A 15,728-nucleotide genomic window follows, 5' to 3' on the forward strand; every position below is an offset into this window, starting at 1 on the left:
AGATAGAACACACCACACTCCTCACAGACAGTCACCCGGAGGAAACCCACGCAGACACAGGGAGAAAACACCACACTCCTCACAGACAGTCACCCGGAGGTAACCCACGCAGACACTGAGAGAACACACCACACTCTTCACAGACAGTCACCCGGAGGTAACCCACGCAGACACTGAGAGAACACACCACACTCCTCACAGACAGTCACCCGGAGGAAACCCACGCAGACACTGAGAGAACACACCACACTCTTCACAGACAGTCACCCGGAGGTAACCCACGCAGACACTGAGAGAACACACCACACTCCTCACAGACAGTCACCCGGAGGTAACCCACGCAGACACTGAGAGAACACACCACACTCCTCACAGACAGTCACCCGGAGGAAACCCACGCAGACACTGAGAGAACACACCACACTCCTCACAGACAGTCACCCCGGAGGTAACCCACGCAGACACAGATAGAACACACCACACTCCTCACAGACAGTCACCCGGCGGAAACCCACACAGACACAGATAGAACACACCACACTCCTCACAGACAGTCACCCGGAGGAAACCCACGCAGACACAGAGAGAACACACCACACTCCTCACAGACAGTCACCCGGCGGAAACCCACGCAGACACAGAGAGAACACACCACACTCCTCACAGACAGTCACCTGGAGCGGGACCCAAACCCACAACCTTCAGGACCCTGGAATTGTGTGACACTAACTAAATATCAGAATTTAAAATTTGAAGTCCATAAAAGTCAAGTAAAACTTTTCTGATGTCTCATTAACCAGCCCTTTGGTTGCACAGATTTAAGCATGATTTATGAATGAGGTGCCATAAAGTGCAGCCAATCCGAACACTGCTCATTTACATATTTCAGTCTTAAAAGCAAAGTAACCAAACTCTGGTTTAATTCAAAATCATTTAAAATGAATTCTGAAGGATTTTGGACGCCAGAGCTTTGGGTTTGTTTGCGCTCATTGTGTCTTTAGATGTGGTCACTACATCAATTAAAAGCCGCTGAGTCTAACAGGAGATTTGGAGGTTTTCTGGTCGGAGGTTAATGGGTTCACGCAGGATTTGCATTTATCTTTTATCTCTATGTTCATTGACATGCAGTGTGGTCCGAGATAAATGGACAAGGCCAAACAGAGGCACTGCAGAGCTCGGGTTTAAGCGTGAAGTTAGAGAGGGAATATAAATACAGGAATTAAATCTGTCCTTGGGATTTCTTCATCTGTATGCTCAACATGAGCCCCATACACTCAGAACCTGTCTCCTGTCAGACTCTGTTTACTGTAGCCATGAGAATGCATTAGGCTCAATGGATCTCTCTGTTTTCGTTCACGGCCCGCCCCCTCCCTCCACAACAAATCAAAATGAGGACTATAACACATGCTCCACTTTGTTTGCAGATTTATATTAGGGTTTTAACACACTACACTTCCAAAGCTTTGTATATAAACCCATTCAAATGAGCAATCTCTGCTGCTGTAAAGTTTCTCCACGCTGTGTGTATGATCTCGTTAGAGAAGCATGAAAAGAAACATGGCACTGTAGAAGCTGAACATGAGAAGCTGATCATCATTGATCCAATGCCAAGCATCAGACCGCCCCCCCCCAAATATTTTTGAAAGCTGAAATGTTCCTCCCTCTGCTGTATCCCTGTCCAAATGAATACGCAAACAGTTGCATTATCAGTCCAGTAGGGGGCGATAGTGCCTCTTAAAGACAACAATACATCATAAAGCTTAAGAGAAGTTCAATCACGCCATACTCCCGCTATAGTGCACTGCGTAAGTCATGAAATGTTCATTCAAATTCAAATGTGTGAATCTGAACTCTAGTGCTGTCTGTGTGTGTACAGTGTAGTTTGTGACTGATGTAGTTGACTGTAGAGATAGCGAGGAGCTGTGTGTGTAGAGTGTAGTTTGTGACTGATGTTGTTCACTGTAGATGGAGCGAGGATCTGTGTGTGTAGAGTGTAGTTTATGACTGATGTAGTTCACTGTAGAGGGAGCGAGGAGCTGTGTGTATACAGTGTAGTTTGTGACTGATGTAGTTCACTGTAGAGGGAGCGAGGAGCTGTGTGTGTACAGTGTAGTTTGTGACTGATGTAGTTCACTGTAGAGGGAGCGAGGATCTGTGTGTGTACAGTGTAGTTTGTGACTGATGTAGTTCACTGTAGAGGGAGCGAGGATCTGTGTGTGTACAGTGTAGTTTGTGACTGATGTAGTTCACTGTAGAGGGAGAGAGGAGCTGTGTGTGTACAGTGTAGTTTGTGACTGATGTAGTTCACTGTAGAGGGAGCGAGGATCTGTGTGTGTACAGTGTAGTTTGTGACTGATGTAGTTCACTGTAGAGGGAGCGAGGATCTGTGTGTGTACAGTGTAGTTTGTGACTGATGTAGTTCACTGTAGAGGGAGAGAGGAGCTGTGTGTGTACAGTGTAGTTTGTGACTGATGTAGTTCACTGTAGAGGGAGCGAGGAGCTGTGTGTGTACAGTGTAGTTTGTGATTGATGTAGTTCACTGTAGAGGGAGCGAGGAGCTGTGTGTGTACAGTGTAGTTTGTGACTGATGTAGTTCACTGTAGAGGGAGCGAGGAGCTGTGTGTGTACAGTGTAGTTTGTGACCGATGTAGTTCACTGTAGAGAGAGCGAGGAGCTGTGTGTGTACAGTGTAGTTTGTGACTGATGTAGTTCACTGTAGAGGGAGAGAGGAGCTGTGTGTGTACAGTGTAGTTTGTGACTGATGTAGTTCACTGTAGAGGGAGCGAGGAGCTGTGTGTGTACAGTGTAGTTTGTGATTGATGTAGTTCACTGTAGAGGGAGCGAGGAGCTGTGTGTGTACAGTGTAGTTTGTGACCGATGTAGTTCACTGTAGAGAGAGCGAGGAGCTGTGTGTGTACAGTGTAGTTTGTGACTGATGTAGTTCACTGTAGAGGGAGCGAGGAGCTGTGTGTGTACAGTGTAGTTTGTGACTGATGTAGTTCACTGTAGAGGGAGCGAGGAGCTGTGTGTGTACAGTGTAGTTTGTGACTGATGTAGTTCACTGTAGAGGGAGAGAGGAGCTGTGTGTGTACAGTGTAGTTTGTGACTGATGTAGTTCACTGTAGAGGGAGCGAGGAGCTGTGTGTGTACAGTGTAGTTTGTGACTGATGTAGTTCACTGTAGAGGGAGCGAGGAGCTGTGTGTGTACAGTGTAGTTTGTGACCGATGTAGTTCACTGTAGAGAGAGCGAGGAGCTGTGTGTGTACCGTGTAGTTTGTGACTGATGTAGTTCACTGTAGAGGGAGCGAGGAGCTGTGTGTGTACAGTGTAGTTTGTGACTGATGTAGTTCACTGTAGAGGGAGCGAGGAGCTGTGTGTGTACAGTGTAGTTTGTGACCGATGTAGTTCACTGTAGAGAGAGCGAGGAGCTGTGTGTGTACAGTGTAGTTTGTGACCGATGTAGTTCACTGTAGAGGGAGCGAGGAGCTGTGTGTGTACAGTGTAGTTTGTGACCGATGTAGTTCACTGTAGAGAGAGCGAGGAGCTGTGTGTGTACAGTGTAGTTTGTGACTGATGTAGTTCACTGTAGAGGGAGAGAGGAGCTGTGTGTGTAGACTGTAGTTTGTGACTGATGTAGTTCACTGTAGAGGGAGCGAGGAGCTGTGTGTGTACAGTGTAGTTTGTGACTGATGTAGTTCACTGTAGAGGGAGAGAGGAGCTGTGTGTGTACAGTGTAGTTTGTGACTGATGTAGTTCACTGTAGAGGGAGTGAGGAGCTGTGTGTGTACAGTGTAGTTTGTGACTGATGTAGTTCACTGTAGAGGGAGTGAGGAGCTGTGTGTGTACAGTGTAGTTTGTGACTGATGTAGTTCACTGTAGAGGGAGTGAGGAGCTGTGTGTGTACAGTGTAGTTTGTGACTGATGTAGTTCACTGTAGAGGGAGTGAGGAGCTGTGTGTGTACAGTGTAGTTTGTTACTGATGTAGTTCACTGTAAAGGGAGCGAGGAGCTGTGTGTGTACAGTGTAGTTTGTTACTGATGTAGTTTACTGTAAAGGGAGCGAGGAGCTGTGTGTGTACAGTGTAGTTTGTGACTGATGTAGTTCACTGTAGAGGGAGAGAGGAGCTGTGTGTGTACAGTGTAGTTTGTGACTGATGTAGTTCACTGTAGAGGGAGCGATGAGCTGTGTGTGTACAGTGTAGTTTGTGATTGATGTAGTTCACTGTAAAGGGAGTGAGGAGCTGTGTGTGTACAGTGTAGTTTGTTACTGATGTAGTTCACTGTAGAGGGAGCGAGGAGCTGTGTGTGTACAGTGTAGTTTGTGACCGATGTAGTTCACTGTAGAGAGAGCGAGGAGCTGTGTGTGTACAGTGTAGTTTGTGACTGATGTAGTTCACTGTAGAGGGAGCGAGGAGCTGTGTGTGTACAGTGTAGTTTGTGACCGATGTAGTTCACTGTAGAGGGAGCGAGGAGCTGTGTGTGTACAGTGTAGTTTGTGACCGATGTAGTTCACTGTAGAGAGAGCGAGGAGCTGTGTGTGTACAGTGTAGTTTGTGACTGATGTAGTTCACTGTAGAGGGAGTGAGGAGCTGTGTGTGTACAGTGTAGTTTGTGACTGATGTAGTTCACTGTAGAGGGAGTGAGGAGCTGTGTGTGTACAGTTTAGTTTGTGACTGATGTAGTTCACTGTAGAGGGAGTGAGGAGCTGTGTGTGTACAGTGTAGTTTGTGACTGATATAGTTCACTGTAGAGGGAGTGAGGAGCTGTGTGTGTACAGTGTAATTTGTTACTGATGTAGTTCACTGTATAGGGAGCGAGGAGCTGTGTGTGTACAGTGTAGTTTGTTACTGATGTAGTTCACTGTAAAGGGAGCGAGGAGCTGTGTGTGTACAGTGTAGTTTGTGACTGATGTAGTTCACTGTAGAGGGAGAGAGGAGCTGTGTGTGTACAGTGTAGTTTGTGACTGATGTAGTTCACTGTAGAGGGAGCGAGGAGCTGTGTGTGTACAGTGTAGTTTGTGATTGATGTAGTTCACTGTAAAGGGAGTGAGGAGCTGTGTGTGTACAGTGTAGTTTGTTACTGATGTAGTTCACTGTAGAGGGAGCGAGGAGCTGTGTGTGTACAGTGTAGTTTGTGACCGATGTAGTTCACTGTAGAGAGAGCGAGGAGCTGTGTGTGTACAGTGTAGTTTGTGACTGATGTAGTTCACTGTAGAGGGAGCGAGGAGCTGTGTGTGTACAGTGTAGTTTGTGACCGATGTAGTTCACTGTAGAGGGAGCGAGGAGCTGTGTGTGTACAGTGTAGTTTGTGACCGATGTAGTTCACTGTAGAGAGAGCGAGGAGCTGTGTGTGTACAGTGTAGTTTGTGACCGATGTAGTTCACTGTAGAGGGAGCGAGGAGCTGTGTGTGTACAGTGTAGTTTGTGACTGATGTAGTTCACTGTAGAGGGAGAGAGGAGCTGTGTGTGTAGAGTGTAGTTTGTGACTGATGTAGTTCACTGTAGAGGGAGCGAGGAGCTGTGTGTGTACAGTGTAGTTTGTTACTGATGTAGTTCACTGTAGAGGGAGTGAGGAGCTGTGTGTGTACAGTGTAGTTTGTGACTGATGTAGTTCACTGTAGAGGGAGAGAGGAGCTGTGTGTGTACAGTGTAGTTTGTGACTGATGTAGTTCACTGTAGAGGGAGTGAGGAGCTGTGTGTGTACAGTGTAGTTTGTGACTGATGTAGTTCACTGTAGAGGGAGAGAGGAGCTGTGTGTGTACAGTGTAGTTTGTGACTGATGTAGTTCACTGTAGAGGGAGCGAGGAGCTGTGTGTGTACAGTGTAGTTTGTGATTGATGTAGTTCACTGTAGAGGGAGCGAGGAGCTGTGTGTGTACAGTGTAGTTTGTGACTGATGTAGTTCACTGTAGAGGGAGCGAGGAGCTGTGTGTGTACAGTGTAGTTTGTGACCGATGTAGTTCACTGTAGAGAGAGCGAGGAGCTGTGTGTGTACAGTGTAGTTTGTGACTGATGTAGTTCACTGTAGAGGGAGCGAGGAGCTGTGTGTGTACAGTGTAGTTTGTGACTGATGTAGTTCACTGTAGAGGGAGCGAGGAGCTGTGTGTGTACAGTGTAGTTTGTGACTGATGTAGTTCACTGTAGAGGGAGCGAGGAGCTGTGTGTGTACAGTGTAGTTTGTGACCGATGTAGTTCACTGTAGAGAGAGCGAGGAGCTGTGTGTGTACCGTGTAGTTTGTGACTGATGTAGTTCACTGTAGAGGGAGCGAGGAGCTGTGTGTGTACAGTGTAGTTTGTGACCGATGTAGTTCACTGTAGAGAGAGCGAGGAGCTGTGTGTGTACAGTGTAGTTTGTGACCGATGTAGTTCACTGTAGAGGGAGCGAGGAGCTGTGTGTGTACAGTGTAGTTTGTGACCGATGTAGTTCACTGTAGAGAGAGCGAGGAGCTGTGTGTGTACAGTGTAGTTTGTGACTGATGTAGTTCACTGTAGAGGGAGAGAGGAGCTGTGTGTGTAGACTGTAGTTTGTGACTGATGTAGTTCACTGTAGAGGGAGCGAGGAGCTGTGTGTGTACAGTGTAGTTTGTGACTGATGTAGTTCACTGTAGAGGGAGAGAGGAGCTGTGTGTGTACAGTGTAGTTTGTGACTGATGTAGTTCACTGTAGAGGGAGTGAGGAGCTGTGTGTGTACAGTGTAGTTTGTGACTGATGTAGTTCACTGTAGAGGGAGTGAGGAGCTGTGTGTGTACAGTGTAGTTTGTGACTGATGTAGTTCACTGTAGAGGGAGTGAGGAGCTGTGTGTGTACAGTGTAGTTTGTGACTGATGTAGTTCACTGTAGAGGGAGTGAGGAGCTGTGTGTGTACAGTGTAGTTTGTTACTGATGTAGTTCACTGTAAAGGGAGCGAGGAGCTGTGTGTGTACAGTGTAGTTTGTTACTGATGTAGTTCACTGTAAAGGGAGCGAGGAGCTGTGTGTGTACAGTGTAGTTTGTGACTGATGTAGTTCACTGTAGAGGGAGAGAGGAGCTGTGTGTGTACAGTGTAGTTTGTGACTGATGTAGTTCACTGTAGAGGGAGCGAGGAGCTGTGTGTGTACAGTGTAGTTTGTGATTGATGTAGTTCACTGTAAAGGGAGCGAGGAGCTGTGTGTGTACAGTGTAGTTTGTTACTGATGTAGTTCACTGTAGAGGGAGCGAGGAGCTGTGTGTGTACAGTGTAGTTTGTGACCGATGTAGTTCACTGTAGAGAGAGCGAGGAGCTGTGTGTGTACAGTGTAGTTTGTGACTGATGTAGTTCACTGTAGAGGGAGCGAGGAGCTGTGTGTGTACAGTGTAGTTTGTGACTGATGTAGTTCACTGTAGAGGGAGCGAGGAGCTGTGTGTGTACAGTGTAGTTTGTGACCGATGTAGTTCACTGTAGAGAGAGCGAGGAGCTGTGTGTGTACAGTGTAGTTTGTGACCGATGTAGTTCACTGTAGAGGGAGCGAGGAGCTGTGTGTGTACAGTGTAGTTTGTGACTGATGTAGTTCACTGTAGAGGGAGAGAGGAGCTGTGTGTTTAGAGTGTAGTTTGTGACTGATGTAGTTCACTGTAGAGGGAGCGAGGAGCTGTGTGTGTACAGTGTAGTTTGTTACTGATGTAGTTCACTGTAGAGGGAGTGAGGAGCTGTGTGTGTACAGTGTAGTTTGTGACTGATGTAGTTCACTGTAGAGGGAGAGAGGAGCTGTGTGTGTACAGTGTAGTTTGTGACTGATGTAGTTCACTGTAGAGGGAGTGAGGAGCTGTGTGTGTACAGTGTAGTTTGTGACTGATGTAGTTCACTGTAGAGGGAGTGAGGAGCTGTGTGTGTACAGTGTAGTTTGTGACTGATGTAGTTCACTGTAGAGGGAGTGAGGAGCTGTGTGTGTACAGTGTAGTTTGTGACTGATGTAGTTCACTGTAGAGGGAGTGAGGAGCTGTGTGTGTACAGTGTAGTTTGTTACTGATGTAGTTCACTGTAGAGGGAGAGAGGAGCTGTGTGTGTAGACTGTAGTTTGTGACTGATGTAGTTCACTGTAGAGGGAGCGAGGAGCTGTGTGTGTACAGTGTAGTTTGTGACTGATGTAGTTCACTGTAGAGGGAGAGAGGAGCTGTGTGTGTACAGTGTAGTTTGTGACTGATGTAGTTCACTGTAGAGGGAGTGAGGAGCTGTGTGTGTACAGTGTAGTTTGTGACTGATGTAGTTCACTGTAGAGGGAGTGAGGAGCTGTGTGTGTACAGTGTAGTTTGTGACTGATGTAGTTCACTGTAGAGGGAGTGAGGAGCTGTGTGTGTACAGTGTAGTTTGTGACTGATGTAGTTCACTGTAGAGGGAGTGAGGAGCTGTGTGTGTACAGTGTAGTTTGTTACTGATGTAGTTCACTGTAAAGGGAGCGAGGAGCTGTGTGTGTACAGTGTAGTTTGTTACTGATGTAGTTCACTGTAAAGGGAGCGAGGAGCTGTGTGTGTACAGTGTAGTTTGTGACTGATGTAGTTCACTGTAGAGGGAGAGAGGAGCTGTGTGTGTACAGTGTAGTTTGTGACTGATGTAGTTCACTGTAGAGGGAGCGAGGAGCTGTGTGTGTACAGTGTAGTTTGTGATTGATGTAGTTCACTGTAAAGGGAGCGAGGAGCTGTGTGTGTACAGTGTAGTTTGTTACTGATGTAGTTCACTGTAGAGGGAGCGAGGAGCTGTGTGTGTACAGTGTAGTTTGTGACCGATGTAGTTCACTGTAGAGAGAGCGAGGAGCTGTGTGTGTACAGTGTAGTTTGTGACTGATGTAGTTCACTGTAGAGGGAGCGAGGAGCTGTGTGTGTACAGTGTAGTTTGTGACTGATGTAGTTCACTGTAGAGGGAGCGAGGAGCTGTGTGTGTACAGTGTAGTTTGTGACCGATGTAGTTCACTGTAGAGAGAGCGAGGAGCTGTGTGTGTACAGTGTAGTTTGTGACCGATGTAGTTCACTGTAGAGGGAGCGAGGAGCTGTGTGTGTACAGTGTAGTTTGTGACTGATGTAGTTCACTGTAGAGGGAGAGAGGAGCTGTGTGTTTAGAGTGTAGTTTGTGACTGATGTAGTTCACTGTAGAGGGAGCGAGGAGCTGTGTGTGTACAGTGTAGTTTGTTACTGATGTAGTTCACTGTAGAGGGAGTGAGGAGCTGTGTGTGTACAGTGTAGTTTGTGACTGATGTAGTTCACTGTAGAGGGAGTGAGGAGCTGTGTGTGTACAGTGTAGTTTGTGACTGATGTAGTTCACTGTAGAGGGAGTGAGGAGCTGTGTGTGTACAGTGTAGTTTGTGACTGATGTAGTTCACTGTAGAGAGAGCGAGGAGCTGTGTGTGTACAGTGTAGTTTGTGACCGATGTAGTTCACTGTAGAGGGAGCGAGGAGCTGTGTGTGTACAGTGTAGTTTGTGACCGATGTAGTTCACTGTAGAGAGAGCGAGGAGCTGTGTGTGTACAGTGTAGTTTGTGACTGATGTAGTTCACTGTAGAGGGAGAGAGGAGCTGTGTGTGTAGACTGTAGTTTGTGACTGATGTAGTTCACTGTAGAGGGAGCGAGGAGCTGTGTGTGTACAGTGTAGTTTGTGACTGATGTAGTTCACTGTAGAGGGAGAGAGGAGCTGTGTGTGTACAGTGTAGTTTGTGACTGATGTAGTTCACTGTAGAGGGAGTGAGGAGCTGTGTGTGTACAGTGTAGTTTGTGACTGATGTAGTTCACTGTAGAGGGAGTGAGGAGCTGTGTGTGTACAGTGTAGTTTGTGACTGATGTAGTTCACTGTAGAGGGAGTGAGGAGCTGTGTGTGTACAGTGTAGTTTGTGACTGATGTAGTTCACTGTAGAGGGAGTGAGGAGCTGTGTGTGTACAGTGTAGTTTGTTACTGATGTAGTTCACTGTAAAGGGAGCGAGGAGCTGTGTGTGTACAGTGTAGTTTGTTACTGATGTAGTTCACTGTAAAGGGAGCGAGGAGCTGTGTGTGTACAGTGTAGTTTGTGACTGATGTAGTTCACTGTAGAGGGAGAGAGGAGCTGTGTGTGTACAGTGTAGTTTGTGACTGATGTAGTTCACTGTAGAGGGAGCGAGGAGCTGTGTGTGTACAGTGTAGTTTGTGATTGATGTAGTTCACTGTAAAGGGAGCGAGGAGCTGTGTGTGTACAGTGTAGTTTGTTACTGATGTAGTTCACTGTAGAGGGAGCGAGGAGCTGTGTGTGTAAAGTGTAGTTTGTGACCGATGTAGTTCACTGTAGAGAGAGCGAGGAGCTGTGTGTGTACAGTGTAGTTTGTGACTGATGTAGTTCACTGTAGAGGGAGCGAGGAGCTGTGTGTGTACAGTGTAGTTTGTGACTGATGTAGTTCACTGTAGAGGGAGCGAGGAGCTGTGTGTGTACAGTGTAGTTTGTGACCGATGTAGTTCACTGTAGAGAGAGCGAGGAGCTGTGTGTGTACAGTGTAGTTTGTGACCGATGTAGTTCACTGTAGAGGGAGCGAGGAGCTGTGTGTGTACAGTGTAGTTTGTGACTGATGTAGTTCACTGTAGAGGGAGAGAGGAGCTGTGTGTTTAGAGTGTAGTTTGTGACTGATGTAGTTCACTGTAGAGGGAGCGAGGAGCTGTGTGTGTACAGTGTAGTTTGTTACTGATGTAGTTCACTGTAGAGGGAGTGAGGAGCTGTGTGTGTACAGTGTAGTTTGTGACTGATGTAGTTCACTGTAGAGGGAGAGAGGAGCTGTGTGTGTACAGTGTAGTTTGTGACTGATGTAGTTCACTGTAGAGGGAGTGAGGAGCTGTGTGTGTACAGTGTAGTTTGTGACTGATGTAGTTCACTGTAGAGGGAGTGAGGAGCTGTGTGTGTACAGTGTAGTTTGTGACTGATGTAGTTCACTGTAGAGGGAGAGAGGAGCTGTGTGTGTACAGTGTAGTTTGTGACTGATGTAGTTCACTGTAGAGGGAGTGAGGAGCTGTGTGTGTACAGTGTAGTTTGTGACTGATGTAGTTCACTGTAGAGGGAGTGAGGAGCTGTGTGTGTACAGTGTAGTTTGTGACTGATGTAGTTCACTGTAGAGGGAGTGAGGAGCTGTGTGTGTACAGTGTAGTTTGTGACTGATGTAGTTCACTGTAGAGGGAGTGAGGAGCTGTGTGTGTACAGTGTAGTTTGTTACTGATGTAGTTCACTGTAAAGGGAGCGAGGAGCTGTGTGTGTACAGTGTAGTTTGTTACTGATGTAGTTCACTGTAAAGGGAGCGAGGAGCTGTGTGTGTACAGTGTAGTTTGTGACTGATGTAGTTCACTGTAGAGGGAGAGAGGAGCTGTGTGTGTACAGTGTAGTTTGTGACTGATGTAGTTCACTGTAGAGGGAGCGAGGAGCTGTGTGTGTACAGTGTAGTTTGTGATTGATGTAGTTCACTGTAAAGGGAGCGAGGAGCTGTGTGTGTACAGTGTAGTTTGTTACTGATGTAGTTCACTGTAGAGGGAGCGAGGAGCTGTGTGTGTACAGTGTAGTTTGTGACCGATGTAGTTCACTGTAGAGAGAGCGAGGAGCTGTGTGTGTACAGTGTAGTTTGTGACTGATGTAGTTCACTGTAGAGGGAGCGAGGAGCTGTGTGTGTACAGTGTAGTTTGTGACTGATGTAGTTCACTGTAGAGGGAGCGAGGAGCTGTGTGTGTACAGTGTAGTTTGTGACCGATGTAGTTCACTGTAGAGAGAGCGAGGAGCTCTGTGTGTACAGTGTAGTTTGTGACCGATGTAGTTCACTGTAGAGGGAGCGAGGAGCTGTGTGTGTACAGTGTAGTTTGTGACTGATGTAGTTCACTGTAGAGGGAGAGAGGAGCTGTGTGTTTAGAGTGTAGTTTGTGACTGATGTAGTTCACTGTAGAGGGAGCGAGGAGCTGTGTGTGTACAGTGTAGTTTGTTACTGATGTAGTTCACTGTAGAGGGAGTGAGGAGCTGTGTGTGTACAGTGTAGTTTGTGACTGATGTAGTTCACTGTAGAGGGAGTGAGGAGCTGTGTGTGTACAGTGTAGTTTGTGACTGATGTAGTTCACTGTAGAGGGAGTGAGGAGCTGTGTGTGTACAGTGTAGTTTGTGACTGATGTAGTTCACTGTAGAGGGAGTGAGGAGCTGTGTGTGTACAGTGTAGTTTGTTACTGATGTAGTTCACTGTAGAGGGAGCGAGGAGCTGTGTGTGTACAGTGTAGTTTGTTACTGATGTAGTTCACTGTAAAGGGAGCGAGGAGCTGTGTGTGTACAGTGTAGTTTGTGACTGATGTAGTTCACTGTAGAGGGAGTGAGGAGCTGTGTGTGTACAGTGTAGTTTGTGACTGATGTAGTTCACTGTAGAGGGAGAGAGGAGCTGTGTGTGTACAGTGTAGTTTGTGACTGATGTAGTTCACTGTAGAGGGAGCGATGAGCTGTGTGTGTACAGTGTAGTTTGTTACTGATGTAGTTCACTGTAGAGGGAGCGAGGAGCTGTGTGTGTACAGTGTAGTTTGTGACCGATGTAGTTCACTGTAGAGAGAGCGAGGAGCTGTGTGTGTACAGTGTAGTTTGTGACTGATGTAGTTCACTGTAGAGGGAGCGAGGAGCTGTGTGTGTACAGTGTAGTTTGTAACCGATGTAGTTCACTGTAGAGGGAGCGAGGAGCTGTGTGTGTACAGTGTAGTTTGTGACCGATGTAGTTCACTGTAGAGAGAGCGAGGAGCTGTGTGTGTACAGTGTAGTTTGTGACTGATGTAGTTCACTGTAGAGGGAGTGAGGAGCTGTGTGTGTACAGTGTAGTTTGTGACTGATGTAGTTCACTGTAGAGGGAGTGAGGAGCTGTGTGTGTACAGTTTAGTTTGTGACTGATGTAGTTCACTGTAGAGGGAGTGAGGAGCTGTGTGTGTACAGTGTAGTTTGTGACTGATGTAGTTCACTGTAGAGGGAGTGAGGAGCTGTGTGTGTACAGTGTAGTTTGTTACTGATGTAGTTCACTGTATAGGGAGCGAGGAGCTGTGTGTGTACAGTGTAGTTTGTTACTGATGTAGTTCACTGTAAAGGGAGCGAGGAGCTGTGTGTGTACAGTGTAGTTTGTGACTGATGTAGTTCACTGTAGAGGGAGAGAGGAGCTGTGTGTGTACAGTGTAGTTTGTGACTGATGTAGTTCACTGTAGAGGGAGCGAGGAGCTGTGTGTGTACAGTGTAGTTTGTGATTGATGTAGTTCACTGTAAAGGGAGTGAGGAGCTGTGTGTGTACAGTGTAGTTTGTTACTGATGTAGTTCACTGTAGAGGGAGCGAGGAGCTGTGTGTGTACAGTGTAGTTTGTGACCGATGTAGTTCACTGTAGAGAGAGCGAGGAGCTGTGTGTGTACAGTGTAGTTTGTGACTGATGTAGTTCACTGTAGAGGGAGCGAGGAGCTGTGTGTGTACAGTGTAGTTTGTGACCGATGTAGTTCACTGTAGAGGGAGCGAGGAGCTGTGTGTGTACAGTGTAGTTTGTGACCGATGTAGTTCACTGTAGAGAGAGCGAGGAGCTGTGTGTGTACAGTGTAGTTTGTGACCGATGTAGTTCACTGTAGAGGGAGCGAGGAGCTGTGTGTGTACAGTGTAGTTTGTGACTGATGTAGTTCACTGTAGAGGGAGAGAGGAGCTGTGTGTGTAGAGTGTAGTTTGTGACTTATGTAGTTCACTGTAGAGGGAGCGAGGAGCTGTGTGTGTACAGTGTAGTTTGTTACTGATGTAGTTCACTGTAGAGGGAGTGAGGAGCTGTGTGTGTACAGTGTAGTTTGTGACTGATGTAGTTCACTGTAGAGGGAGAGAGGAGCTGTGTGTGTACAGTGTAGTTTGTGACTGATGTAATTCACTGTAGAGGGAGTGAGGAGCTGTGTGTGTACAGTGTAGTTTGTGACTGATGTAGTTCACTGTAGAGGGAGAGAGGAGCTGTGTGTGTACAGTGTAGTTTGTGACTGATGTAGTTCACTGTAGAGGGAGCGAGGAGCTGTGTGTGTACAGTGTAGTTTGTGATTGATGTAGTTCACTGTAGAGGGAGCGAGGAGCTGTGTGTGTACAGTGTAGTTTGTGACTGATGTAGTTCACTGTAGAGGGAGCGAGGAGCTGTGTGTGTACAGTGTAGTTTGTGACCGATGTAGTTCACTGTAGAGAGAGCGAGGAGCTGTGTGTGTACAGTGTAGTTTGTGATTGATGTAGTTCACTGTAAAGGGAGTGAGGAGCTGTGTGTGTACAGTGTAGTTTGTTACTGATGTAGTTCACTGTAGAGGGAGCGAGGAGCTGTGTGTGTACAGTGTAGTTTGTGACCGATGTAGTTCACTGTAGAGAGAGCGAGGAGCTGTGTGTGTACAGTGTAGTTTGTGACTGATGTAGTTCACTGTAGAGGGAGCGAGGAGCTGTGTGTGTACAGTGTAGTTTGTGACCGATGTAGTTCACTGTAGAGGGAGCGAGGAGCTGTGTGTGTACAGTGTAGTTTGTGACCGATGTAGTTCACTGTAGAGAGAGCGAGGAGCTGTGTGTGTACAGTGTAGTTTGTGACCGATGTAGTTCACTGTAGAGGGAGCGAGGAGCTGTGTGTGTACAGTGTAGTTTGTGACTGATGTAGTTCACTGTAGAGGGAGAGAGGAGCTGTGTGTGTAGAGTGTAGTTTGTGACTGATGTAGTTCACTGTAGAGGGAGCGAGGAGCTGTGTGTGTACAGTGTAGTTTGTGACTGATGTAGTTCACTGTAGAGGGAGAGAGGAGCTGTGTGTGTACAGTGTAGTTTGTGACTGATGTAGTTCACTGTAGAGGGAGTGAGGAGCTGTGTGTGTACAGTGTAGTTTGTGACTGATGTAGTTCACTGTAGAGGGAGTGAGGAGCTGTGTGTGTACAGTGTAGTTTGTGACTGATGTAGTTCACTGTAGAGGGAGTGAGGAGCTGTGTGTGTACAGTGTAGTTTGTGACTGATGTAGTTCACTGTAGAGGGAGTGAGGAGCTGTGTGTGTACAGTGTAGTTTGTTACTGATGTAGTTCACTGTAAAGGGAGCGAGGAGCTGTGTGTGTACAGTGTAGTTTGTTACTGATGTAGTTCACTGTAAAGGGAGCGAGGAGCTGTGTGTGTACAGTGTAGTTTGTGACTGATGTAGTTCACTGTAGAGGGAGAGAGGAGCTGTATGTGTACAGTGTAGTTTGTGACTGATGTAGTTCACTGTAGAGGGAGCGAGGAGCTGTGTGTGTACAGTGTAGTTTGTGATTGATGTAGTTCACTGTAAAGGGAGCGAGGAGCTGTGTGTGTACAGTGTAGTTTGTTACTGATGTAGTTCACTGTAGAGGGAGCGAGGAGCTGTGTGTGTACAGTGTAGTTTGTGACCGATGTAGTTCACTGTAGAGAGAGCGAGGAGCTGTGTGTGTACAGTGTAGTTTGTGACTGATGTAGTTCACTGTAGAGGGAGCGAGGAGCTGTGTGTGTACAGTGTAGTTTGTGACTGATGTAGTTCACTGTAGAGGGAGCGAGGAGCTGTGTGTGTACAGTGTAGTTTGTGACCGATGTAGTTCACTGTAGAGAGAGCGAGGAGCTGTGTGTGTACAGTGTAGTTTGTGACCGATGTAGTTCACTGAAGAGGGAGCGAGGAGCTGTGTGTGTACAGTGTAGTTTGTGACTGATGTAGTTCACTGTAGAGGGAGAGAGGAGCTGTGTGTTTAGAGTGTAGTTTGTGACTGATGTAGTTCACTGTAGAGGGAGCGAGGAGCTGT

At 47.0% G+C, this 15,728-nt stretch overlaps 1 protein-coding gene across 1 annotated transcript in view; it reads right to left on the bottom strand.

Moving 5' to 3' along the window:
• Positions 1 to 15,728, bottom strand: part of tenm3 (teneurin transmembrane protein 3) — a 128,814-nt gene that overhangs the window by 17,431 nt on the left and 95,655 nt on the right. The gene's annotated exons all lie outside the window — the stretch shown is intronic.

This window comes from Hoplias malabaricus, chromosome 8 (genome assembly GCF_029633855.1).
Source record: "Hoplias malabaricus isolate fHopMal1 chromosome 8, fHopMal1.hap1, whole genome shotgun sequence".
NCBI classification, from domain to species: Eukaryota; Metazoa; Chordata; class Actinopteri; order Characiformes; family Erythrinidae; genus Hoplias; species Hoplias malabaricus.